At 34.6% G+C, this 24,570-nt stretch overlaps 5 non-coding genes across 5 annotated transcripts; all 5 read left to right on the top strand.

The window, feature by feature from the left end:
- The first annotated feature begins 10,932 nt into the window (after positions 1–10,932).
- TRNAS-ACU (transfer RNA serine (anticodon ACU)) lies at positions 10,933–11,006 on the top strand. The gene has a single exon. It is a non-coding gene; the product is annotated as a tRNA-Ser (tRNA).
- A 3,430-nt stretch (positions 11,007–14,436) lies between these two features.
- Positions 14,437–14,510, top strand: TRNAS-ACU (transfer RNA serine (anticodon ACU)). Its single transcript has one exon. It is a non-coding gene; the product is annotated as a tRNA-Ser (tRNA).
- A 3,430-nt stretch (positions 14,511–17,940) lies between these two features.
- TRNAS-ACU (transfer RNA serine (anticodon ACU)) lies at positions 17,941–18,014 on the top strand. The gene has a single exon. It is a non-coding gene; the product is annotated as a tRNA-Ser (tRNA).
- Positions 18,015–21,445: 3,431 nt separating this feature from the next.
- Positions 21,446–21,519, top strand: TRNAS-ACU (transfer RNA serine (anticodon ACU)). Its single transcript has one exon. It is a non-coding gene; the product is annotated as a tRNA-Ser (tRNA).
- Positions 21,520–23,783: 2,264 nt separating this feature from the next.
- Positions 23,784–23,857, top strand: TRNAS-ACU (transfer RNA serine (anticodon ACU)). Its single transcript has one exon. It is a non-coding gene; the product is annotated as a tRNA-Ser (tRNA).
- Positions 23,858–24,570: the final 713 nt, after the last annotated feature.

Genomic DNA, 24,570 nt, shown 5'->3' on the forward strand with positions numbered 1-24,570 from the left:
AAGAAAATTAAGTGGATTTTTGAAAGAAAACAATACTGTCAATATACTATTAAAACAAATTAAAATGGTAAAAGTTATTGTACTTTAAGTAAAAATAAAAGAGACAAAATATCAATCCCAGTTTTGGATTACTTTAATTAACAAAAAAAAATGCATATAGCAGAGGATAGTTTCAATCTGCCTACCTCTGGGTTATGGGCCCAGCATGCTTCCATTGCAGTACTCTGCTGCACATGTAAGTGCAAGAGATCCTGAAGCACTCACTCATCATGGGAAAGTACCAATGTGTTTCTTCGTTGGTTGATGGAAGAAACATCTTACAAAAACTCTCCAGATTATTGACTTTTTAAAGTTTTTCTAGGAAACGTTTTAGATGAATGCTTATTAGCCTTTGTCAGTATGAACTTTTGCAAAGTGTCTCTGTGGCGCAATCCGTTAGTATGTACGGCTATTAACCATAAGGTTGGTGGTTCAATCCCACCCAGGGACCTAATTGACTTTGTTATCAGATTTTGGTGATCTTTAAGTAGACAAGTCAAAATTTCAAACCCCCTGTTATGGTGTAGGGTACCTGGCCTTCTCTGATGTAATCAGAGTTAGATTTGATTCAGTGATTTTATAAAAACAGCTAGGAAGCACAATTTAGCAGTGGGTTGCAGAGAAAAAAAATATGCTGGCAGAAAAATCCAATTGAGTGATTAAACAGCTCTTCATTTTCTGGCTTTATTTTTATGCTAACAAATTTGTTCTCTGAAAAGTGTCCACAAAGCCAAATCTCTGATTAACGCCTTTGTAGGGATGGTTTTTCACCTATTACTAAATTAAACTTGCTTCATTGGAAAGGCAGCAAGATGCATCCTCATTTCAATGTCTACTGAAATAATACGGGTTGACACCAGGAAACATTAACGCCAATGCATCCTTGCTGCTTTCTCATGTGGAAGTCTGTTTAATGTGAAAACAAGGTGATATCTAATTAGCACACAGGTAAGGAATTAAGAAAATCTTTATTTAAGGGTGAAGATGTTTCTCACAAAATCGTTGCCCCAATGCATCATTGAAATTCAAGCTGGAAAGATGATTTTTATATATCACTTGTACATTTTGTATTGCTCTTCTGGTGACAATGTAGTTAGTTTTTTTTCAATTACCATTTTAATAATAGGGTAAAGAAAATTAAGTGGATTTTTGAAAGAAAACAATACTGTCAATATACTATTAAAACAAATTAAAATGGTAAAAGTTATTGTACTTTAAGTAAAAATAAAAGAGCAAAAATATCAATCCCAGTTTTGGATTACTTTAATTAACAAAAAAAATGCATATAGCAAAGGATAGTTTCAATCTGCCTACCTCTGGGTTATGGGCCCAGCATGCTTCCATTGCAGTACTCTGCTGCACATGTAAGTGCAAGAGATCCTGAAGCACTCACTCATCATGGGAAAGTACCAATGTGTTTCTTCGTTGGTTGATGGAAGAAACATCTTACAAAAACTCTCCAGATTATTGACTTTTTAAAGTTTTTCTAGGAAACGTTCTAGATGAATGCTTATTAGCCTTTGTCAGTATGTACTTTTTGCAAAGTGTCTCTGTGGCGCAATTGGTTTGTGTGTACGGCTATTAACCAAAATGTTGGTGGTTAAATCCTACCCAGGGACGTAATTGACCTTGTGATCAGATTTTGGTGATATTTAAGTAGACAAGTCAAAATTTCAAACCCCCTCTTATGGTGTAGGGTACCTAGCCTTCTCTGATGTAATCAGAGTTAGATTTGATTCAGTGATTTTATAAAAACAGCTAGGAAGCACAATTTAGTAGTGGGTTGCAGAGAAAAAGAAATATGCTGGCAAAAAAATCCAATTGAGTGATTAAACAGCTCTTCATTTCTGGCTTTATTTTTATGCTAACAAATTTGTTCTCTGAAAAGTGTCCACAAAGCCAAGTCTCTGATTAACACCTTTGTAGGGATGGTTTTTCACATATTACTAAATTAAACTTGCTTCATTGGAAAGGCAGCAAGATGCATCCTCATTTCAATGTCTACTGAAATAATACAAGTTGACACCAGGAAACATTAACGCCACTGCATCCTTGCTGCTTTCTCATGTGGAAGTCTGTTTAATGTGAAAACAAGGTGATATCTAATTAGCACACAAGTAAAGAATTAAGAAAATCTTTATTTAAGGGTGAAGATGTTTCTCACAAAATCGTTGCCCCAATGCATCATTAAAATTCAAGCTGGAAAGATGATTTTAATATATCACTTGTACATTTTGTATTGCTCTTCTGGTGACAATGTAGTTTGTTTTTGTCAATTACCATTTTAATAATAGGGTAAAGAAAATTAAGTGGATTTTTGAAAGAAAACAATACTGTCAATATACTATTAAAACAAATTAAAATGGTAAAAGTTATTGTACTTTAAGTAAAAATAAAAGAGACAAAATATCAATCCCAGTTTTGGATTACTTTAATTAACAAAAAAAAATGCATATAGCAGAGGATAGTTTCAATCTGCCTACCTCTGGGTTATGGGCCCAGCATGCTTCCATTGCAGTACTCTGCTGCACATGTAAGTGCAAGAGATCCTGAAGCACTCACTCATCATGGGAAAGTACCAATGTGTTTCTTCGTTGGTTGATGGAAGAAACATCTTACAAAAACTCTCCAGATTATTGACTTTTTAAAGTTTTTCTAGGAAACGTTTTAGATGAATGCTTATTAGCCTTTGTCAGTATGAACTTTTGCAAAGTGTCTCTGTGGCGCAATCCGTTAGTATGTACGGCTATTAACCATAAGGTTGGTGGTTCAATCCCACCCAGGGACCTAATTGACTTTGTTATCAGATTTTGGTGATCTTTAAGTAGACAAGTCAAAATTTCAAACCCCCTGTTATGGTGTAGGGTACCTGGCCTTCTCTGATGTAATCAGAGTTAGATTTGATTCAGTGATTTTATAAAAACAGCTAGGAAGCACAATTTAGCAGTGGGTTGCAGAGAAAAAAAATATGCTGGCAGAAAAATCCAATTGAGTGATTAAACAGCTCTTCATTTTCTGGCTTTATTTTTATGCTAACAAATTTGTTCTCTGAAAAGTGTCCACAAAGCCAAATCTCTGATTAACACCTTTGTAAGGATGGTTTTTCACCTATTACTAAATTAAACTTGCTTCATTGGAAAGGCAGCAAGATGCATCCTCATTTCAATGTCTACTGAAATAATACAAGTTGACACCAGGAAACATTAACGCCACTGCATCCTTGCTGCTTTCTCATGTGGAAGTCTGTTTAATATGAAAACAAGGTGATATCTAATTAGCACACAGGTAAGGAATTAAGAAAATCTTTATTTAAGGGTGAAGATGTTTCTCACAAAATCGTTGCCCCAATATATCATTGAAATTCAAGCTGGAAATATGATTTTAATATATCACTTGTACATTTTGTATTGCTCTTCTGGTGACAATGTAGTTTGTTTTTGTCAATTACCATTTAAATAATAGGGTAAAGAAAATTAAGTGGATTTTTGAAAGAAAACAATACTGTCAATATACTATTAAAACAAATTAAAATGGTAAAAGTTATTGTACTTTAAGTAAAAATAAAAGAGCCAAAATATCAATCCCTGTTTTGGATTACTTTAATTAACAAACAAAAAAAATGCATATAGCAGAGGATAGTTTCAATCTGCCTACCTCTGGGTTATGGGCCCAGCATGCTTCCATTGCAGTACTCTGCTGCACATGTAAGTGCAAGAGATCCTGAAGCACTCACTCATCATGGGAAAGTACCAATGTGTTTCTTCGTTGGTTGATAGAAGAAACATCTTACAAAAACTCTCCAGATTATTGACTTTTTTAAGTTTTTCTAGGAAACGTTTTAGATGAATGCTTATTAGCATTTGTCAGTATGTACTTTTGCAAAGTGTCTCTGTGGCGCAATCAGTTAGTGTGTACGGCTATTAACCAAAAGGTTGGTGGTTCAATCCCACCCAGGGACGTAATTGACCTTGTTATCAGATTTTGGTGATCTTTAAGTAGACAAGGCAAATTTCATACTCCCTGTTATGGTGTAGGGTACCTGGCCTTCTCTGATGTAATCAGAGTTAGATTTGATTCAGTGATTTTATAAAAACATCTAGGAAGCACAATTTAGCAGTGGGTTGCAGAGAAAAAGAAATATGCTGGCAAAAAAATCAAATTGCGTGATTAAACGGCTCTTCATTTTCTGGCTTTATTTTTATGCTAACAAATTTGTTCTCTGAAAAGTGTCCACAAAGCCAAATCTCTGATTAACACCTTTGTAGGGATGGTTTTTCACCTATTACTAAATTAAACCTTCTTCATTGGAAAGGCAGCAAGATGTATCCTCATTTCAATGTCTACTGAAATAATACAGGTTGACACCAGGAAACATTAACGCCACTGCATCCTTGCTGCTTTCTCATGTGGAAGTCTGTTTAATGTGAAAACAAGGTGATATCTAATTAGCACACAGGTAAGGAATTAAGAAAATCTTTATTTAAGGGTGAAGATGTTTCTCACAAAATTGTTGACCCAATGCATCATTGAAATTCAAGCTGGAAAGATGATTTTAATATATCACTTGTACATTTTGTATTGCTCTTCTGGTGACAATGTAGTTTGTTTTTGTCAATTACCATTTTAATAATAGGGTAAAGAAAATGAAGTGGATTTTTGAAAGAAAACAATACTGTCAATATACTATTAAAACAAATTAAAATGGTAAAAGTTATTGTACTTTAAGTAAAAATAAAAGAGACAAAATATCAATCCCAGTTTTGGATTACTTTAATTAACAAAAAAAATGCATATAGCAGAGGATAGTTTCAATCTGCCTACCTCTGGGTTATGGGCCCAGCATGCTTCCATTGCAGTACTCTGCTGCACATGTAAGTGCAAGAGATCCTGAAGCACTCACTCATCATGGGAAAGTACCAATGTGTTTCTTCGTTGGTTGATGGAAGAAACATCTTACAAAAACTCTCCAGATTATTGACTTTTTAAAGTTTTTCTAGGAAACGTTTTAGATGAATGCTTATTAGCCTTTGTCAGTATGGACTTTTGCAAAGTGTCTCTGTGGCGCAATCCGTAAGTATGTACGGCTATTAACCATAAGGTTGGTGGTTCAATCCCACCCAGGGACCTAATTGACCTTGTTATCAGATTTTGGTGATCTTTAAGTAGACAAGTCAAAATTTCAAACCCCCTGTTATGGTGTAGGGTACCTGGCCTTCTCTGATGTAATCAGAGTTAGATTTGATTCAGTTATTTTATAAAAACAGCTAGGAAGCACAATTTAGCAGTGGGTTGCAGAGAAAAAAAATATGCTGGCAGAAAAATCCAATTGAGTGATTAAACAGCTCTTCATTTTCTGGATTTATTTTTATGCTAACAAATTTGTTCTCTGAAAAGTGTCCACAAAGCCAAGTCTCTGATTAACACCTTTGTAAGGATGGTTTTTCACCTATTACTAAATTAAACTTGCTTCATTGGAAAGGCAGCAAGATGCATCCTCATTTCAATGTCTACTAAAATAATACAAGTTGACACCAGGAAACATTAACGCCACTGCATCCTTGCTGCTTTCTCATGTGGAAGTCTGTTTAATATGAAAACAAGGTGATATCTAATTAGCACACAGGTAAGGAATTAAGAAAATCTTTATTTAAGGGTGAAGATGTTTCTCACAAAATCGTTGCCCCAATGCATCATTGAAATTCAAGCTGGAAATATGATTTTAATATATCACTTGTACATTTTGTATTGCTCTTCTGGTGACAATGTAGTTTGTTTTTGTCAATTACCATTTTAATAATAGGGTAAAGAAAATGAAGTGGATTTTTGAAAGAAAACAATACTGTCAATATACTATTAAAACAAATTAAAATGGTAAAAGTTATTGTACTTTAAGTAAAAATAAAAGAGACAAAATATCAATCCCAGTTTTGGATTACTTTAATTAACAAAAAAAAAATGCATATAGCAGAGGATAGTTTCAATCTGCCTACCTCTGGGTTATGGGCCCAGCATGCTTCCATTGCAGTACTCTGCTGCACATGTAAGTGCAAGAGATCCTGAAGCACTCACTCATCATGGGAAAGTACCAATGTGTTTCTTCGTTGGTTGATGGAAGAAACATCTTACAAAAACTCTCTAGATTATTGACTTTTTAAAGTTTTTCTAGGAAACGTTTTAGATGAATGCTTATTAGCCTTTGTCAGTATGGTCTTTTGCAAAGTGTCTCTGTGGCGCAATCAGTTAGTATGTACAGCTATTAATCATAAGGTTGGTGGTTCAATCCCACCCAGGGACCTAATTGACCTTGTTATCAGATTTTGGTGATCTTTAAGTAGACAAGTCAAAATATCAAACCCCCTGTTATGGTGTAGGGTACCTGGCCTTCTCTGATGTAATCAGAGTTAGATTTGATTCAGTGATTTTATAAAAACAGCTAGGAAGCACAATTTAGCAGTGGGTTGCAGAGAAAAAAAATATGCTGGCAGAAAAATCCAATTGAGTGATTAAACAGCTCTTCATTTTCTGGCTTTATTTTTATGCTAACAAATTTGTTCTCTGAAAAGTGTCCACAAAGCCAAGTCTCTGATTAACACCTTTGTAAGGATGGTTTTTCACCTATTACTAAATTAAACTTGCTTCATTGGAAAGGCAGCAAGATGCATCCTCATTTCAATGTCTACTGAAATAATACAAGTTGACACCAGGAAACATTAACGCCACTGCATCCTTGCTGCTTTCTCATGTGGAAGTCTGTTTAATGTGAAAACAAGGTGATATCTAATTAGCACACAGGTAAGGAATTAAGAAAATCTTTATTTAAGGGTGAAGATGTTTCTCACAAAATCGTTGCCCCAATGCATCATTGAAATTCAAGCTGGAAATATAATTTTAATATATCACTTGTACATTTTGTATTGCTCTTCTGGTGACAATGTAGTTTGTTTTTGTCAATTACCATTTTAATAATAGGGTAAAGAAAATGAAGTGGATTTTTGAAAGAAAACAATACTGTCAATATACTATTAAAACAAATTAAAATGGTAAAAGTTATTGTACTTTAAGTAAAAATAAAAGAGACAAAATATCAATCCCAGTTTTGGATTACTTTAATTAACAAAAAAAAATGCATATAGCAGAGGATAGTTTCAATCTGCCTACCTCTGGGTTATGGGCCCAGCATGCTTCCATTGCAGTACTCTGCTGCACATGTAAGTGCAAGAGATCCTGAAGCACTCACTCATCATGGGAAAGTACCAATGTGTTTCTTCGTTGGTTGATGGAAGAAACATCTTACAAAAACTCTCCAGATTATTGACTTTTTAAAGTTTTTCTAGGAAACGTTTTAGATGAATGCTTATTAGCCTTTGTCAGTATGGACTTTTGCAAAGTGTCTCTGTGGCGCAATCCGTAAGTATGTACGGCTATTAACCATAAGGTTGGTGGTTCAATCCCACCCAGGGACCTAATTGACCTTGTTATCAGATTTTGGTGATCTTTAAGTAGACAAGTCAAAATTTCAAACCCCCTGTTATGGTGTAGGGTACCTGGCCTTCTCTGATGTAATCAGAGTTAGATTTGATTCAGTTATTTTATAAAAACAGCTAGGAAGCACAATTTAGCAGTGGGTTGCAGAGAAAAAAAATATGCTGGCAGAAAAATCCAATTGAGTGATTAAACAGCTCTTCATTTTCTGGATTTATTTTTATGCTAACAAATTTGTTCTCTGAAAAGTGTCCACAAAGCCAAGTCTCTGATTAACACCTTTGTAAGGATGGTTTTTCACCTATTACTAAATTAAACTTGCTTCATTGGAAAGGCAGCAAGATGCATCCTCATTTCAATGTCTACTAAAATAATACAAGTTGACACCAGGAAACATTAACGCCACTGCATCCTTGCTGCTTTCTCATGTGGAAGTCTGTTTAATATGAAAACAAGGTGATATCTAATTAGCACACAGGTAAGGAATTAAGAAAATCTTTATTTAAGGGTGAAGATGTTTCTCACAAAATCGTTGCCCCAATGCATCATTGAAATTCAAGCTGGAAATATGATTTTAATATATCACTTGTACATTTTGTATTGCTCTTCTGGTGACAATGTAGTTTGTTTTTGTCAATTACCATTTTAATAATAGGGTAAAGAAAATGAAGTGGATTTTTGAAAGAAAACAATACTGTCAATATACTATTAAAACAAATTAAAATGGTAAAAGTTATTGTACTTTAAGTAAAAATAAAAGAGACAAAATATCAATCCCAGTTTTGGATTACTTTAATTAACAAAAAAAAAATGCATATAGCAGAGGATAGTTTCAATCTGCCTACCTCTGGGTTATGGGCCCAGCATGCTTCCATTGCAGTACTCTGCTGCACATGTAAGTGCAAGAGATCCTGAAGCACTCACTCATCATGGGAAAGTACCAATGTGTTTCTTCGTTGGTTGATGGAAGAAACATCTTACAAAAACTCTCTAGATTATTGACTTTTTAAAGTTTTTCTAGGAAACGTTTTAGATGAATGCTTATTAGCCTTTGTCAGTATGGTCTTTTGCAAAGTGTCTCTGTGGCGCAATCAGTTAGTATGTACAGCTATTAATCATAAGGTTGGTGGTTCAATCCCACCCAGGGACCTAATTGACCTTGTTATCAGATTTTGGTGATCTTTAAGTAGACAAGTCAAAATATCAAACCCCCTGTTATGGTGTAGGGTACCTGGCCTTCTCTGATGTAATCAGAGTTAGATTTGATTCAGTGATTTTATAAAAACAGCTAGGAAGCACAATTTAGCAGTGGGTTGCAGAGAAAAAAAATATGCTGGCAGAAAAATCCAATTGAGTGATTAAACAGCTCTTCATTTTCTGGCTTTATTTTTATGCTAACAAATTTGTTCTCTGAAAAGTGTCCACAAAGCCAAGTCTCTGATTAACACCTTTGTAAGGATGGTTTTTCACCTATTACTAAATTAAACTTGCTTCATTGGAAAGGCAGCAAGATGCATCCTCATTTCAATGTCTACTGAAATAATACAAGTTGACACCAGGAAACATTAACGCCACTGCATCCTTGCTGCTTTCTCATGTGGAAGTCTGTTTAATGTGAAAACAAGGTGATATCTAATTAGCACACAGGTAAGGAATTAAGAAAATCTTTATTTAAGGGTGAAGATGTTTCTCACAAAATCGTTGCCCCAATGCATCATTGAAATTCAAGCTGGAAATATAATTTTAATATATCACTTGTACATTTTGTATTGCTCTTCTGGTGACAATGTAGTTTGTTTTTGTCAATTACCATTTTAATAATAGGGTAAAGAAAATGAAGTGGATTTTTGAAAGAAAACAATACTGTCAATATACTATTAAAACAAATTAAAATGGTAAAAGTTATTGTACTTTAAGTAAAAATAAAAGAGACAAAATATCAATCCCAGTTTTGGATTACTTTAATTAACAAAAAAAAATGCATATAGCAGAGGATAGTTTCAATCTGCCTACCTCTGGGTTATGGGCCCAGCATGCTTCCATTGCAGTACTCTGCTGCACATGTAAGTGCAAGAGATCCTGAAGCACTCACTCATCATGGGAAAGTACCAATGTGTTTCTTCGTTGGTTGATGGAAGAAACATCTTACAAAAACTCTCTAGATTATTGACTTTTTAAAGTTTTTCTAGGAAACGTTTTAGATGAATGCTTATTAGCCTTTGTCAGTATGGTCTTTTGCAAAGTGTCTCTGTGGCGCAATCAGTTAGTATGTACGGCTATTAACCATAAGGTTGGTGGTTCAATCCCACCCAGGGACCTAATTGACCTTGTTATCAGATTTTGGTGATCTTTAAGTAGACAAGTCAAAATTTCAAACCCCCTGTTATGGTGTAGGGTACCTGGCCTTCTCTGATGTAATCAGAGTTAGATTTGATTCAGTGATTTTATAAAAACAGCTAGGAAGCACAATTTAGCAGTGGGTTGCAGAGAAAAAAAATATGCTGGCAGAAAAATCCAATTGAGTGATTAAACAGCTCTTCATTTTCTGGCTTTATTTTTATGCTAACAAATTTGTTCTCTGAAAAGTGTCCACAAAGCCAAGTCTCTGATTAACACCTTTGTAAGGATGGTTTTTCACCTATTACTAAATTAAACTTGCTTCATTGGAAAGGCAGCAAGATGTATCCTCATTTCAATGTCTACTGAAATAATACAGGTTGACACCAGGAAACATTAACGCCACTGCATCCTTGCTGCTTTCTCATGTGGAAGTCTGTTTAATGTGAAAACAAGGTGATATCTAATTAGCACACAGGTAAGGAATTAAGAAAATCTTTATTTAAGGGTGAAGATGTTTCTCACAAAATTGTTGACCCAATGCATCATTGAAATTCAAGCTGGATAGATGATTTTAATATATCACTTGTACATTTTGTATTGCTCTTCTGGTGACAATGTAGTTTGTTTTTGTCAATTACCATTTTAATAATAGGGTAAAGAAAATGAAGTGGATTTTTGAAAGAAAACAATACTGTCAATATACTATTAAAACAAATTAAAATGGTAAAAGTTATTGTACTTTAAGTAAAAATAAAAGAGACAAAATATCAATCCCAGTTTTGGATTACTTTAATTAACAAAAAAAAATGCATATAGCAGAGGATAGTTTCAATCTGCCTACCTCTGGGTTATGGGCCCAGCATGCTTCCATTGCAGTACTCTGCTGCACATGTAAGTGCAAGAGATCCTGAAGCACTCACTCATCATGGGAAAGTACCAAGGTGTTTCTTCGTTGGTTGATCTAAGAAACATCTTACAAAAACTCTCCAGATTATTGACTTTTTTAAGTTTTCTAGGAAACGTTCTAGATGAATGCTTATTAGCCTTTGTCAGTATGCACTTTTGCAAAGTGTCTCTGTGGCGCAATCAGTTAGTGTGTTTGGCTACTAATCAAAAGGTTGGTGGTTCAATCCCACCCAGGGACGTAATTGACCTTGTGATCAGGTTTTGGTGATCTTTAAGTAGACAAGTCAAAATTTCAACCTCTCTTATGATGTAGGTTACCTGGCCTTCTCTGATGTAATCAGAGTTAGATTTGATTAAGTGATTTTATAAAAAACAGCTAGGAAGCACAATTTAGCAGTGGGTTGCAGAGAAAAAAAAATATGCTGGCAGAAAAATCCAATTGAGTGATTAAACAGCTCTTCATTTTCTGGCTTTATTTTTATGCTAACAAATTTGTTCTCTGAAAAGTGTCCACAAAGCCAAGTCTCTGATTAACACCTTTGTAGGGATGGTTTTTCACCTATTACTAAATTAAACTTGCTTCATTGGAAAGGCAGCAAGATGCATCCTCATTTCAATGTCTACTGAAATAATACGGGTTGACACCAGGAAACATTAACGCCAATGCATCCTTGCTGCTTTCTCATGTGGAAGTCTGTTTAATGTGAAAACAAGGTGATATCTAATTAGCACACAGGTAAGGAATTAAGAAAATCTTTATTTAAGGGTGAAGATGTTTCTCACAAAATCGTTGCCCCAATGCATCATTGAAATTCAAGCTGGAAAGATGATTTTTATATATCACTTGTACATTTTGTATTGCTCTTCTGGTGACAATGTAGTTTGTTTTTGTCAATTACCATTTTAATAATAGGGTAAAGAAAATTAAGTGGATTTTTGAAAGAAAACAATACTGTCAATATACTATTAAAACAAATTAAAATGGTAAAAGTTATTGTACTTTAAGTAAAAATAAAAGAGCAAAAATATCAATCCCAGTTTTGGATTACTTTAATTAACAAAAAAAATGCATATAGCAAAGGATAGTTTCAATCTGCCTACCTCTGGGTTATGGGCCCAGCATGCTTCCATTGCAGTACTCTGCTGCACATGTAAGTGCAAGAGATCCTGAAGCACTCACTCATCATGGGAAAGTACCAATGTGTTTCTTCGTTGGTTGATGGAAGAAACATCTTACAAAAACTCTCCAGATTATTGACTTTTTAAAGTTTTTCTAGGAAACGTTTTAGATGAATGCTTATTAGCCTTTGTCAGTATGTACTTTTTGCAAAGTGTCTCTGTGGCGCAATTGGTTAGTGTGTACGGCTATTAACCAAAAGGTTGGTGGTTAAATCCTAACCAGGGATGTAATTGACCTTGTGATCAGATTTTGGTGATATTTAAGTAGACAAGTCAAAATTTCAAACCCCCTCTTATGGTGTAGGGTACCTAGCCTTCTCTGATGTAATCAGAGTTAGATTTGATTCAGTGATTTTATAATAACAGCTAGGAAGCACAATTTAGCAGTGGGTTGCAGAGAAAAAGAAATATGCTGGCAAAAAAATCCAATTGAGTGATTAAACAGCTCTTCATTTCTGGCTTTATTTTTATGCTAACAAATTTGTTCTCTGAAAAGTGTCCACAAAGCCAAGTCTCTGATTAACACCTTTGTAGGGATGGTTTTTCACATATTACTAAATTAAACTTGCTTCATTGGAAAGGCAGCAAGATGCATCCTCATTTCAATGTCTACTGAAATAATACAAGTTGACACCAGGAAACATTAACGCCACTGCATCCTTGCTGCTTTCTCATGTGGAAGTCTGTTTAATGTGAAAACAAGGTGATATCTAATTAGCACACAAGTAAGGAATTAAGAAAATCTTTATTTAAGGGTGAAGATGTTTCTCACAAAATCGTTGCCCCAATGCATCATTAAAATTCAAGCTGGAAAGATGGTTTTAATATATCACTTGTACATTTTGTATTGCTCTTCTGGTGACAATGTAGTTTGTTTTTGTCAATTACCATTTTAATAATAGGGTAAAGAAAATTAAGTGGATTTTTGAAAGAAAACAATACTGTCAATATACTATTAAAACAAATAAAAATGGTAAAAGTTATTGTACTTTAAGTAAAAATAAAAGAGCCAAAATATCAATCCCAGTTTTGGATTACTTTAATTAACAAAAAAAAATGCATATTGCCGAGGATAGTTTCAATCTGCCTACCTCTGGGTTATGGGCCCAGCATGCTTCCCTTGCTGTACTCTGCTGCACATGTAAGTGCAAGAGATCCTGAAGCACTCACTCATCATGGGAAAGTACCAATGTGTTTCTTCGTTGGTTGATGGAAGAAACATCTTACAAAAACTCTCCAGATTATTGACTTTTTAAAGTTTTTCTAGGAAACGTTTTAGATGAATGCTTATTAGCCTTTGTCAGTATATACTTTTGCAAAGTGTCTCTGTGGCGCAATCAGTTAGTGTGTACGGCTACTAACCAAAAGGTTGGTGGTTCAATCACACCCAGGGACGTAATTGACCTTGTGATCAGATTTTTATGATATTTAAGTAGAGAAGTCAAAATTTCAAACCCCCTCTTATGGTGTAGGGTACCTAGCCTTCTCTGATGTAATCAGAGTTAGATTTGATTCAGTGATTTTCTAAAAACAGCTAGGAAGCACAATTTAGCAGTGGGTTGCAGAGAAAAAGAAATATGCTGGCAAAAAAATCCAATTGAGTGATTAAACAGCTCTTCATTTTCTGGCTTTATTTTTATGCTAACAAATTTGTTCTCTGAAAAGTGTCCACAAAGCCAAGTCTCTGATTAACACCTTTGTAGGGATGGTTTTTCACCTATTACTAAATTAAACTTGCTTCATTGGAAAGGCAGCAAGATGCATCCTCATTTCAATGTCTACTGAAATAATACAGGTTGACACCAGGAAACATTAACGCCACTGCATCCTTGCTGCTTTCTCATGTGGAAGTCTGTTTAATGTGAAAACAAGGTGATATCTAATTAGCACACAGGTAAGGAATTAAGAAAATCTTTATTTAAGGGTGAAGATGTTTCTCACAAAATCGTTGCCCCAATGCATCATTGAAATTCAAGCTGGAAAGATGATTTTAATATATCACTTGTACATTTTGTATTGCTCTTCTGGTGACAATGTAGTTTGTTTTTGTCAATTACCATTTTAATAATAGGGTAAAGAAAATGAAGTGGATTTTTGAAAGAAAACAATACTGTCAATATACTATTAAAACAAATTAAAATGGTAAAAGTTATTGTACTTTAAGTAAAAATAAAAGAGACAAAATATCAATCCCAGTTTTGGATTACTTTAATTAACAAAAAAAAATGCATATAGCAGAGGATAGTTTCAATCTGCCTACCTCTGGGTTATGGGCCCAGCATGCTTCCATTGCAGTACTCTGCTGCACATGTAAGTGCAAGAGATCCTGAAGCACTCACTCATCATGGGAAAGTACCAAGGTGTTTCTTCGTTGGTTGATCTAAGAAACATCTTACAAAAACTCTCCAGATTATTGACTTTTTTAAGTTTTCTAGGAAACGTTCTAGATGAATGCTTATTAGCCTTTGTCAGTATGCACTTTTGCAAAGTGTCTCTGTGGCGCAATCAGTTAGTGTGTTTGGCTACTAATCAAAAGGTTGGTGGTTCAATCCCACCCAGGGACGTAATTGACCTTGTGATCAGGTTTTGGTGATCTTTAAGTAGACAAGTCAAAATTTCAACCTCTCTTATGATGTAGGTTACCTGGCCTTCTCTGATGTAATCAGAGTTAGATTTGATTAAGTGATTTTATAAAAAACAGCTAGGAAGCACAATTTAGCAGTGGGTTGCAGAGAAAAAAAAATATGCTGGCAGAAAAATCCAATTGAGTGATTAAACAGCTCTTCATTTTCTGGCTTTATTTTTATGCTAACAAATTTGTTCTCTGAAAAGTGTCCACAAAGCCAAGTCTCTGATTAACACCTTTGTAGGGATGGTTTTTCACCTATTACTAAATTAAACTTGCTTCATTGGAAAGGCAGCAAGATGCATCCTCATTTCAATGTCTACTGAAATAATACGGGTTGACACCAGGAAACATTAACGCCAATGCATCCTTGCTGCTTTCTCATGTGGAAGTCTGTTTAATGTGAAAACAAGGTGATATCTAATTAGCACACAGGTAAGGAATTAAGAAAATCTTTATTTAAGGGTGAAGATGTTTCTCACAAAATCGTTGCCCCAATGCATCATTGAAATTCAAGCTGGAAAGATGATTTTTATATATCACTTGTACATTTTGTATTGCTCTTCTGGTGACAATGTAGTTTGTTTTTGTCAATTACCATTTTAATAATAGGGTAAAGAAAATTAAGTGGATTTTTGAAAGAAAACAATACTGTCAATATACTATTAAAACAAATTAAAATGGTAAAAGTTATTGTACTTTAAGTAAAAATAAAAGAGCAAAAATATCAATCCCAGTTTTGGATTACTTTAATTAACAAAAAAAATGCATATAGCAAAGGATAGTTTCAATCTGCCTACCTCTGGGTTATGGGCCCAGCATGCTTCCATTGCAGTACTCTGCTGCACATGTAAGTGCAAGAGATCCTGAAGCACTCACTCATCATGGGAAAGTACCAATGTGTTTCTTCGTTGGTTGATGGAAGAAACATCTTACAAAAACTCTCCAGATTATTGACTTTTTAAAGTTTTTCTAGGAAACGTTTTAGATGAATGCTTATTAGCCTTTGTCAGTATGTACTTTTTGCAAAGTGTCTCTGTGGCGCAATTGGTTAGTGTGTACGGCTATTAACCAAAAGGTTGGTGGTTAAATCCTAACCAGGGATGTAATTGACCTTGTGATCAGATTTTGGTGATATTTAAGTAGACAAGTCAAAATTTCAAACCCCCTCTTATGGTGTAGGGTACCTAGCCTTCTCTGATGTAATCAGAGTTAGATTTGATTCAGTGATTTTATAAAAACAGCTAGGAAGCACAATTTAGCAGTGGGTTGCAGAGAAAAAGAAATATGCTGGCAAAAAAATCCAATTGAGTGATTAAACAGCTCTTCATTTCTGGCTTTATTTTTATGCTAACAAATTTGTTCTCTGAAAAGTGTCCACAAAGCCAAGTCTCTGATTAACACCTTTGTAGGGATGGTTTTTCACATATTACTAAATTAAACTTGCTTCATTGGAAAGGCAGCAAGATGCATCCTCATTTCAATGTCTACTGAAATAATACAAGTTGACACCAGGAAACATTAACGCCACTGCATCCTTGCTGCTTTCTCATGTGGAAGTCTGTTTAATGTGAAAACAAGGTGATATCTAATTAGCACACAAGTAAGGAATTAAGAAAATCTTTATTTAAGGGTGAAGATGTTTCTCACAAAATCGTTGCCCCAATGCATCATTAAAATTCAAGCTGGAAAGATGGTTTTAATATATCACTTGTACATTTTGTATTGCTCTTCTGGTGACAATGTAGTTTGTTTTTGTCAATTACCATTTTAATAATAGGGTAAAGAAAATTAAGTGGATTTTTGAAAGAAAACAATACTGTCAATATACTATTAAAACAAATTAAAATGGTAAAAGTTATTGTACTTTAAGTAAAAATAAAAGAGCCAAAATATCAATCCCAGTTTTGGATTACTTTAATTAACAAAAAAAAATGCATATTGCCGAGGATAGTTTCAATCTGCCTACCTCTGGGTTATGGGCCCAGCATGCTTCCCTTGCTGTACTCTGCTGCACATGTAAGTGCAAGAGATCCTGAAGCACTCACTCATCATGGGAAAGTACCAATGTGTTTCTTCGTTGGTTGATGGAAGAAACATCTTACAAAAACTCTCCAGATTATTGACTTTTTAAAGTTTTTCTAGGAAACGTTTTAGATGAATGCTTATTAGCCTTTGTCAGTATATACTTTTGCAAAGTGTCTCTGTGGCGCAATCAGTTAGTGTGTACGGCTACTAACCAAAAGGTTGGTGGTTCAATCACACCCAGGGACGTAATTGACCTTGTGATCAGATTTTTATGATATTTAAGTAGAGAAGTCAAAATTTCAAACCCCCTCTTATGGTGTAGGGTACCTAGCCTTCTCTGATGTAATCAGAGTTAGATTTGATTCAGTGATTTTCTAAAAACAGCTAGGAAGCACAATTTAGCAGTGGGTTGCAGAGAAAAAGAAATATGCTGGCAAAAAAATCCAATTGAGTGATTAAACAGCTCTTCATTTTCTGGCTTTATTTTTATGCTAACAAATTTGTTCTCTGAAAAGTGTCCACAAAGCCAAGTCTCTGATTAACACCTTTGTAGGGATGGTTTTTCACCTATTACTAAATTAAACTTGCTTCATTGGAAAGGCAGCAAGATGCATCCTCATTTCAATGTCTACTGAAATAATACAGGTTGACACCAGGAAACATTAACGCCACTGCATCCTTGCTGCTTTCTCATGTGGAAGTCTGTTTAATGTGAAAACAAGGTGATATCTAATTAGCACACAGGTAAGGAATTAAGAAAATCTTTATTTAAGGGTGAAGATGTTTCTCACAAAATCGTTGCCCCAATGCATCATTGAAATTCAAGCTGGAAAGATGATTTTAATATATCACTTGTACATTTTGTATTGCTCTTCTGGTGACAATGTAGTTTGTTTTTGTCAATTACCATTTTAATAATAGGGTAAAGAAAATGAAGTGGATTTTTGAAAGAAAACAATACTGTCAATATACTATTAAAACAAATTAAAATGGTAAAAGTTATTGTACTTTAAGTAAAAATAAAAGAGACAAAATATCAATCCCAGTTTTGGATTACTTTAATTAACAAAAAAAAATGCATATAGCAGAGGATAGTTTCAATCTGCCTACCTCTGGGTTATGGGCCCAGCATGCTTCCATTGCAGTACTCTGCTGCACATGTAAGTGCAAGAGATCCTGAAGCACTCACTCATCATGGGAAAGTACCAAGGTGTTTCTTCGTTGGTTGATCTAAGAAACATCTTACAAAAACTCTCCAGATTATTGACTTTTTTAAGTTTTCTAGGAAACGTTCTAGATGAATGCTTATTAGCCTTTGTCAGTATGCACTTTTGCAAAGTGTCTCTGTGGCGCAATCAGTTAGTGTGTTTGGCTACTAATCAAAAGGTTGGTGGTTCAATCCCACCCAGGGACGTAATTGACCTTGTGATCAGGTTTTGGTGATCTTTAAGTAGACAAGTCAAAATTTCAACCTCTCTTATGATGTAGGTTACCTGGCCTTCTCTGATGTAATCAGAGTTAGATTTGATTAAGTGATTTTATAAAAAACAGCTAGGAAGCACAATTTAGCAGTGGGTTGCAGAGAAAAAAAAATATGCTGGCAGAAAAATCCAATTGAGTGATTAAACAGCTCTTCATTTTCTGGCTTTATTTTTATGCTAACAAATTTGTTCTCTGAAAAGTGTCCACAAAGCCAAGTCTCTGATTAACACCTTTGTAGGGATGGTTTTTCACCTATTACTAAATTAAACTTGCTTCATTGGAAAGGCAGCAAGATGCATCCTCATTTCAATGTCTACTGAAATAATACGGGTTGACACCAGGAAACATTAACGCCAATGCATCCTTGCTGCTTTCTCATGTGGAAGTCTGTTTAATGTGAAAACAAGGTGATATCTAATTAGCACACAGGTAAGGAATTAAGAAAATCTTTATTTAAGGGTGAAGATGTTTCTCACAAAATCGTTGCCCCAATGCATCATTGAAATTCAAGCTGGAAAGATGATTTTTATATATCACTTGTACATTTTGTATTGCTCTTCTGGTGACAATGTAGTTTGTTTTTGTCAATTACCATTTTAATAATAGGGTAAAGAAAATTAAGTGGATTTTTGAAAGAAAACAATACTGTCAATATACTATTAAAACAAATTAAAATGGTAAAAGTTATTGTACTTTAAGTAAAAATAAAAGAGCAAAAATATCAATCCCAGTTTTGGATTACTTTAATTAACAAAAAAAATGCATATAGCAAAGGATAGTTTCAATCTGCCTACCTCTGGGTTATGGGCCCAGCATGCTTCCATTGCAGTACTCTGCTGCACATGTAAGTGCAAGAGATCCTGAAGCACTCACTCATCATGGGAAAGTACCAATGTGTTTCTTCGTTGGTTGATGGAAGAAACATCTTACAAAAACTCTCCAGATTATTGACTTTTTAAAGTTTTTCTAGGAAACGTTTTAGATGAATGCTTATTAGCCTTTGTCAGTATGTACTTTTTGCAAAGTGTCTCTGTGGCGCAATTGGTTAGTGTGTACGGCTATTAACCAAAAGGTTGGTGGTTAAATCCTAACCAGGGATGTAATTGACCTTGTGATCAGATTTTGGTGATATTTAAGTAGACAAGTCAAAATTTCAAACCCCCTCTTATGGTGTAGGGTACCTAGCCTTCTCTGATGTAATCAGAGTTAGATTTGATTCAGTGATTTTATAAAAACAGCTAGGAAGCACAATTTAGCAGTGGGTTGCAGAGAAAAAGAAATATGCTGGCAAAAAAATCCAATTGAGTGATTAAACAGCTCTTCATTTCTGGCTTTATTTTTATGCTAACAAATTTGTTCTCTGAAAAGTGTCCACAAAGCCAAGTCTCTGATTAACACCTTTGTAGGGATGGTTTTTCACATATTACTAAATTAAACTTGCTTCATTGGAAAGGCAGCAAGATGCATCCTCATTTCAATGTCTACTGAAATAATACAAGTTGACACCAGGAAACATTAACGCCAATGCATCCTTGCTGCTTTCTCATGTGGAAGTCTGTTTAATGTGAAAACAAGGTGATATCTAATTAGCACACAAGTAAGGAATTAAGAAAATCTTTATTTAAGGGTGAAGATGTTTCTCACAAAATCGTTGCCCCAATGCATCATTAAAATTCAAGCTGGAAAGATGGTTTTAATATATCACTTGTACATTTTGTATTGCTCTTCTGGTGACAATGTAGTTTGTTTTTGTCAATTACCATTTTAATAATAGGGTAAAGAAAATTAAGTGGATTTTTGAAAGAAAACAATACTGTCAATATACTATTAAAACAAATTAAAATGGTAAAAGTTATTGTACTTTAAGTAAAAATAAAAGAGCCAAAATATCAATCCCAGTTTTGGATTACTTTAATTAACAAAAAAAAATGCATATAGCCGAGGATAGTTTCAATCTGCCTACCTCTGGGTTATGGGCCCAGCATGCTTCCCTTGCTGTACTCTGCTGCACATGTAAGTGCAAGAGATCCTGAAGCACTCACTCATCATGGGAAAGTACCAATGTGTTTCTTCGTTGGTTGATGGAAGAAACATCTTACAAAAACTCTCCAGATTATTGACTTTTTAAAGTTTTTCTAGGAAACGTTTTAGATGAATGCTTATTAGCCTTTGTCAGTATATACTTTTGCAAAGTGTCTCTGTGGCGCAATCAGTTAGTGTGTACGGCTACTAACCAAAAGGTTGGTGGTTCAATCACACCCAGGGACGTAATTGACCTTGTGATCAGATTTTTATGATATTTAAGTAGAGAAGTCAAAATTTCAAACCCCCTCTTATGGTGTAGGGTACCTAGCCTTCTCTGATGTAATCAGAGTTAGATTTGATTCAGTGATTTTCTAAAAACAGCTAGGAAGCACAATTTAGCAGTGGGTTGCAGAGAAAAAGAAATATGCTGGCAAAAAAATCCAATTGAGTGATTAAACAGCTCTTCATTTTCTGGCTTTATTTTTATGCTAACAAATTTGTTCTCTGAAAAGTGTCCACAAAGCCAAGTCTCTGATTAACACCTTTGTAGGGATGGTTTTTCACCTATTACTAAATTAAACTTGCTTCATTGGAAAGGCAGCAAGATGCATCCTCATTTCAATGTCTACTGAAATAATACAGGTTGACACCAGGAAACATTAACGCCACTGCATCCTTGCTGCTTTCTCATGTGGAAGTCTGTTTAATGTGAAAACAAGGTGATATCTAATTAGCACACAGGTAAGGAATTAAGAAAATCTTTATTTAAGGGTGAAGATGTTTCTCACAAAATCGTTGCCCCAATGCATCATTGAAATTCAAGCTGGAAAGATGATTTTAATATATCACTTGTACATTTTGTATTGCTCTTCTGGTGACAATGTAGTTTGTTTTTGTCAATTACCATTTTAATAATAGGGTAAAGAAAATGAAGTGGATTTTTGAAAGAAAACAATACTGTCAATATACTATTAAAACAAATTAAAATGGTAAAAGTTATTGTACTTTAAGTAAAAATAAAAGAGACAAAATATCAATCCCAGTTTTGGATTACTTTAATTAACAAAAAAAAATGCATATAGCAGAGGATAGTTTCAATCTGCCTACCTCTGGGTTATGGGCCCAGCATGCTTCCATTGCAGTACTCTGCTGCACATGTAAGTGCAAGAGATCCTGAAGCACTCACTCATCATGGGAAAGTACCAAGGTGTTTCTTCGTTGGTTGATGGAAGAAACATCTTACAAAAACTCTCCAGATTATTGACTTTTTAAAGTTTTTCTAGGAAACGTTCTAGATGAATGCTTATTAGCCTTTGTCAGTATGCACTTTTGCAAAGTGTCTCTGTGGCGCAATCAGTTAGTGTGTTTGGCTACTAACCAAAAGGTTGGTGGTTCAATCCCACCCAGGGACGTAATTGACCTTGTGATCAGGTTTTGGTGATCTTTAAGTAGACAAGTCAAAATTTCAACCTCTCTCTTATGATGTAGGTTACCTGGCCTTCTCTGATGTAATCAGAGTTAGATTTGATTAAGTGATTTTATAAAAAACAGCTAGGAAGCACAATTTAGCAGTGGGTTGCAGAGAAAAAAAATATGCTGGCAGAAAAATCCAATTGAGTGATTAAACAGCTCTTCATTTTCTGGCTTTATTTTTATGCTAACAAATTTGTTCTCTGAAAAGTGTCCACAAAGCCAAGTCTCTGATTAACGCCTTTGTAGGGATGGTTTTTCACCTATTACTAAATTAAACTTGCTTCATTGGAAAGGCAGCAAGATGCATCCTCATTTCAATGTCTACTGAAATAATACGGGTTGACACCAGGAAACATTAACGCCAATGCATCCTTGCTGCTTTCTCATGTAGAAGTCTGTTTAATGTGAAAACAATGTGATATCTAATTAGCACACAGGTAAGGAATTAAGAAAATCTTTATTTAAGGGTGAAGATGTTTCTCACAAAATCGTTGCCCCAATGCATCATTGAAATTCAAGCTGGAAAGATGATTTTTATATATCACTTGTACATTTTGTATTGCTCTTCTGGTGACAATGTAGTTAGTTTTTTTTCAATTACCATTTTAATAATAGGGTAAAGAAAATTAAGTGGATTTTTGAAAGAAAACAATACTGTCAATATACTATTAAAACAAATTAAAATGGTAAAAGTTATTGTACTTTAAGTAAAAATAAAAGAGCAAAAATATCAATCCCAGTTTTGGATTACTTTAATTAACAAAAAAAATGCATATAGCAAAGGATAGTTTCAATCTGCCTACCTCTGGGTTATGGGCCCAGCATGCTTCCATTGCAGTACTCTGCTGCACATGTAAGTGCAAGAGATCCTGAAGCACTCACTCATCATGGGAAAGTACCAATGTGTTTCTTCGTTGGTTGATGGAAGAAACATCTTACAAAAACTCTCCAGATTATTGACTTTTTAAAGTTTTTCTAGGAAACGTTCTAGATGAATGCTTATTAGCCTTTGTCAGTATGTACTTTTTGCAAAGTGTCTCTGTGGCGCAATTGGTTTGTGTGTACGGCTATTAACCAAAAGGTTGGTGGTTAAATCCTACCCAGGGACGTAATTGACCTTGTGATCAGATTTTGGTGATATTTAAGTAGACAAGTCAAAATTTCAAACCCCCTCTTATGGTGTAGGGTACCTAGCCTTCTCTGATGTAATCAGAGTTAGATTTGATTCAGTGATTTTATAAAAACAGCTAGGAAGCACAATTTAGTAGTGGGTTGCAGAGAAAAAGAAATATGCTGGCAAAAAAATCCAATTGAGTGATTAAACAGCTCTTCATTTCTGGCTTTATTTTTATGCTAACAAATTTGTTCTCTGAAAAGTGTCCACAAAGCCAAGTCTCTGATTAACACCTTTGTAGGGATGGTTTTTCACATATTACTAAATTAAACTTGCTTCATTGGAAAGGCAGCAAGATGCATCCTCATTTCAATGTCTACTGAAATAATACAAGTTGACACCAGGAAACATTAACGCCACTGCATCCTTGCTGCTTTCTCATGTGGAAGTCTGTTTAATGTGAAAACAAGGTGATATCTAATTAGCACACAAGTAAGGAATTAAGAAAATCTTTATTTAAGGGTGAAGATGTTTCTCACAAAATCGTTGCCCCAATGCATCATTAAAATTCAAGCTGGAAAGATGATTTTAATATATCACTTGTACATTTTGTATTGCTCTTCTGGTGACAATGTAGTTTGTTTTTGTCAATTACCATTTTAATAATAGGGTAAAGAAAATTAAGTGGATTTTTGAAAGAAAACAATACTGTCAATATACTATTAAAACAAATTAAAATGGTAAAAGTTATTGTACTTTAAGTAAAAATAAAAGAGACAAAATATCAATCCCAGTTTTGGATTACTTTAATTAACAAAAAAAAATGCATATAGCAGAGGATAGTTTCAATCTGCCTACCTCTGGGTTATGGGCCCAGCATGCTTCCATTGCAGTACTCTGCTGCACATGTAAGTGCAAGAGATCCTGAAGCACTCACTCATCATTGGAAAGTACCAAGGTGTTTCTTCGTTGGTTGATCTAAGAAACATCTTACAAAAACTCTCCAGATTATTGACTTTTTAAAGTTTTTCTAGGAAACGTTCTAGATGAATGCTTATTAGCCTTTGTCAGTATGCACTTTTGCAAAGTGTCTCTGTGGCGCAATCAGTTAGTGTGTTTGGCTACTAACCAAAAGGTTGGTGGTTCAATCCCACCCAGGGACGTAATTGACCTTGTGATCAGGTTTTGGTGATCTTTAAGTAGACAAGTCAAAATTTCAACCTCTCTCTTATGATGTAGGTTACCTGGCCTTCTCTGATGTAATCAGAGTTAGATTTGATTAAGTGATTTTATAAAAAACAGCTAGGAAGCACAATTTAGCAGTGGGTTGCAGAGAAAAAAAAATATGCTGGCAGAAAAATCCAATTGAGTGATTAAACAGCTCTTCATTTTCTGGCTTTATTTTTATGCTAACAAATTTGTTCTCTGAAAAGTGTCCACAAAGCCAAGTCTCTGATTAACGCCTTTGTAGGGATGGTTTTTCACCTATTACTAAATTAAACTTGCTTCATTGGAAAGGCAGCAAGATGCATCCTCATTTCAATGTCTACTGAAATAATACGGGTTGACACCAGGAAACATTAACGCCAATGCATCCTTGCTGCTTTCTCATGTGGAAGTCTGTTTAATGTGAAAACAAGGTGATATCTAATTAGCACACAGGTAAGGAATTAAGAAAATCTTTATTTAAGGGTGAAGATGTTTCTCACAAAATCGTTGCCCCAATGCATCATTGAAATTCAAGCTGGAAAGATGATTTTTATATATCACTTGTACATTTTGTATTGCTCTTCTGGTGACAATGTAGTTAGTTTTTGTCAATTACCATTTTAATAATAGGGTAAAGAAAATTAAGTGGATTTTTGAAAGAAAACAA

This window comes from Pseudophryne corroboree, chromosome 5, assembly GCF_028390025.1.
Source record: "Pseudophryne corroboree isolate aPseCor3 chromosome 5, aPseCor3.hap2, whole genome shotgun sequence".
NCBI lineage: Eukaryota > Metazoa > Chordata > Amphibia > Anura > Myobatrachidae > Pseudophryne > Pseudophryne corroboree.